Source organism: Fringilla coelebs, assembly GCF_963513975.1.
Source record: "Fringilla coelebs genome assembly, chromosome: 3".
NCBI classification, from domain to species: Eukaryota; Metazoa; Chordata; class Aves; order Passeriformes; family Fringillidae; genus Fringilla; species Fringilla coelebs.
This window is the reverse complement of record NC_140030.1, coordinates 99145141-99149242: the sequence shown is the minus strand read 5'-3', so window position 1 is coordinate 99149242 and position 4102 is coordinate 99145141.

Below are 4102 nucleotides of genomic sequence, written 5' to 3'. Positions count from 1 at the left end.
CCGGGGGCTGGAAGGCTCTTGGAAGTGCTCAGTTCCCGCCTGTTTTGAAATATGCTGGCCTGGGGAAGGGGGGGAGGTGGGGTGGGCAGAGAAGGGGTGTGAGAAGGAATACTTGCTTTATAATACTATTTTGATAGTTTGTGTGTACATGTATACGTGTTGCGCTGCACACCTGTGTACATGTACGTGAGAACTGCCATCGAGGCTTCTGGTGTAACAAGACTTCCATTAGTGAAGGCTCAGATGGGTTGAAGATAGGGATGTAGACAAACCCAGTATGTGCTTATTGTAGGGAAAAATTTTTGCTGCTGTTTGAATGGAGAAGCAGTCTAAAAACTCCAGAGTGGGTGAAAAATGTTGCTTAAATTTGTTTTCTAGCCTGGAAACACTTACCAAACATTACAGCCATGATATGAAGCAACATTTTTCTCCCACTCCACTTCCTCTCGTGTTCTCTGATCCATTAGAAACCTTGAATATGTCCTTAAAACTAGCTGTTTTCTATTTTTCATTTTTTTTGTTTCATACCTAAATTAATAACTTATAGGGCCTTGTTTCATTCTCTGTCTACATTGCAGTTCATAGCAGCTTTCCTTGGTTAGTAACTCCCAAACTGTGGGACCAAACAGAGGAGATCTTTGTCCATATCAAGGATTGGTTTCCTCCTTTCTTCTATCCAAGCTGTTAAGGAAAAAATCCAGAGGAAGAACAAATTTTGTTAAAGTAATCCCTTTGGGGCTGAAAAAAAATGTAGAGTCTTTTCCAGCATTAGTATGTCTGAAAGAGGCTTGCCTGTGACAACATCCATGAATCCAGAAGTCAGTTCCCTTTATGAAAACACACGATTCTGTGTTAGCACATCATGTCCTGCTCATGTTTATTTAATGGGTCAATCAAAACAACTTTAGTCATACTCTCTTTCAGCAAAATTGAATGGGGGAGGAAAAATTCTGAACACGCATCATGTGGAAACTGATGACAGGCAACTCTAAGTCTTGGCTTGAAAGGGGAAGAGAGGAGATGAGTTTATAACCCCAGTGATCTCTGTGTGGGAGCTGGCTACCTGTTCCTGCTAGGAATTTGGTCCTGCCATAAATGTTTTTCTGTCAGCAGTTTACTTGTAGTGATTCTGGGTGGTGCTGGGCCAGGGTAATGCTTCCATGGCAGGTGGTAACCTTTGCTTGAAGCTCGACGAAATACTTCTGGATTCTTACTCCTCCTTTTTGCCCTTACACTGTCCTTGCTAAACTTACATCCCAAACCTGAACAAAGTCTGGCAAATTCATTACAAAGATCCTGTTGCTTTATCTTGGCTCTTTGGATGCTAATAGTTAGAAAATTATGACTACATATGCCAAGATTTGCCTGGACTTGGGATGTTTTCCCTTGGCTACTTCAACAAGAGATTGCATATGGTCCATCTCCACACTGTTAATTCAGCAATATATATTTACACTTAGCTTTGATATAAAGTAATGCTGAAGTCTCCCTTTTTCTTTCTTCTCTCTTGCTTCAGAGGAGTCTATCTTGGAAAGATATCAGCACTAGGAAGAGGCAACTCCAATTCCATAGCAGCAGCTGCCTTCCTTTGCAAAGCATCCCTCCTGGTAAAGGGACACAATGAATTTTGCAGGAAGACGCTCAGAGTGAGATGTGGCCACCCCTGAGGGAGAGCGCCGTGAGTGCGTCATGACTGGCTGGTTCATCCGGTGCACTGCAGCCATGCAGACAGTCCAAGTAGGAAAGGATTAGTCAGCCCTCTGGGAAACTGCAGGTGGAGTTTCTTCTTAACCAGTTTATTTGTAACCATGTCCACAAAATTTGGTCATTCCTTGGCTCACCTTCAAAATGGAAGGAGACAAACACAGTTCTGTAGGGATGTCTTTTGCCCAGCACATCAACTTTGCATTTCTTCCTGTTAGAATCATCCCAACTCCTTTCAACTCAGGAAACCAAAAGCACATTTTTAGGTCTAAGCATCTCTTTGAAATATCTGAGTGCACCAGAACCCCAAATACTTAGATTTTAAAATAGTATATGGATGTCTCAAGGAAGCTGAAAATCTTGACTGTCTCCTGTGGGCTGGGTTCTGTAGTTTAATTTTATCCCTCATCGGATGTTTAGCTCCTGTGCTTTTGTGAGAGCCCCTGGAATACTGTGTACAGTTCTGGTGTTCCCAACATAAGGAGGACGTGGAACTGTTGGAGCAAGTCCAGATGAGGGCCACAAAGAGGATGGGAGTACACCCCCAGCAAAGACAGATGACGAAGTTGTTCAGCCCAGAGAAGAGAGGGTTGCGTTGCAACCTTACAGTATCTGACAGGGGCCTTCATGGAGGCCAGAGAGGGGCTTTGTCAGGAACTGTAGTGGTAGGACAAGGACCAATGGATACAAACTGAAAGAGATTAAATTTGGTGAGATACTGGAACAGGTTGTCCAGAGAGGTTGTAGGTGCTCCCAACCCTGACTGTGTTCAAAGCCAGGCTGGATAAGGCCTTGAGTAACCTGGTCTAGTGGGAGATGTCCCTGCACATGTCAGGGGGATTGTGACTGGGTGATCTATAAGGTCCTTTCCAACCCTTTAACATTATGTGGTTCTATGCTGCTCTCCCTCACTGTGACACATGCAGCTAGGATCAGCACATGAGGGCAGTACTAACATTCATGAAGCATCACAGCACCATTTCAGAGAAGAATACATCACAATTTAATTTTTTTTTCACCCTTAAGCTGTTGTTGCCCACAGGTAGAAGTACTGCCCTGGGCAAACCCAAACGATGGGCTTCCTTGGAAGGCACTACTTTGCCATTTTCATATGATCCTTCTTCCCTATGGTGCTGCAGCTGGAGCTTGCTTCATCATTGTAGCAGTGTGCCATAGGCTGTAGCACATTGTTCCTGACAGGGGATCCCAGGAAATGGAAAACTGAAGCAAGTACTCCAGTATTAGTATTTTCCAATAGCAATGCAGAAGATCACAGTCTTCACTGAATGCCTCTCCCAGTCCCCACTAGTGTGTTGCCATGTTTTGCATCATTGTGAATGTCTAGTCTCGTGTAAAGCTTGTTAGAGCAGTTGGATTTAAGGAGGTCAAATCATTCTCATAGCAGGAATTTAATCAAGAAAATCTAACATTCCTTTTTTTGGAGACAGGTATCGTAAGATTTATATGAACCATGAGTATTCAGCTCTTAACCTGCCAGAAATCTGTAGGCTTCTTACAGAAGTCCTACTTGAGACTTAAAAACGTGCCAGGTCTTTTGTTGTTTGTGCACAACAAGAGGGATCTGTGGAAGCAGTAGTGCTGGATAATTACTGTTTGTCAGAACATTTTCTTGGTATTTTTTTTTAATCATTTGTGTCAGAATTTACATTTCTTGTTTTTCTGTGATGTTCCCATTCCTCACGATAGCCATGATGCATTCTAGAACTCTCTACCTGGATTGTTTTCTTAAGGTAGGAATATGAAAGATCCAGTGTTGCACTCTCTGAGACTGTAAAAAATGTGATGCATTCCAACAACTGCCACTGTAATGATGTGGATCTTGGTGGTAAGCCTGATGAGATAGAAGACTTGCCATTTGTTCTAAGTAGTCAGGATCTTCAGGCTGCTGGGAGAAAAATGAAAGGGCAGTTGAGGGATGTACGTTTGAGATGCTGTTCTTGACCTGCAGTGTAATGTGTTGTACTGGGAGCTTCCTATTCCAGGAGGCTGTGAGCTGAGAAGGTGCTCAGGAGCCTTGCAGGTGCAGCCAGGGCTAACTGCTCTGCTCTCACCCAGGCACTCCACAAATATGGTGCCAGTGTGGTACTTAACTCCAATGTCTCTTGACTGGACATATATTTCTGTCCTCCTGGCATAACTGTAAGTTGGAAACCTTTAGTCAGTTGCTTTTGTTTGTTTGTTTGTTTTTCTAAAGAGGAAATAAATTCCATATTGAAAACACTGTTTTCAGAAAACAAAATTTTCTATTTGATTTTAGGTTGGTTTTTTTGTTGTTTTGTTTTTTTTCTGGAAGGTACAAGTTCTCTCCTCAGCTCATGCCTACTCTCTAGTACAGGAATTGCTTTTTGAGAGAAAGATAAGGAAATTACATGGTGTG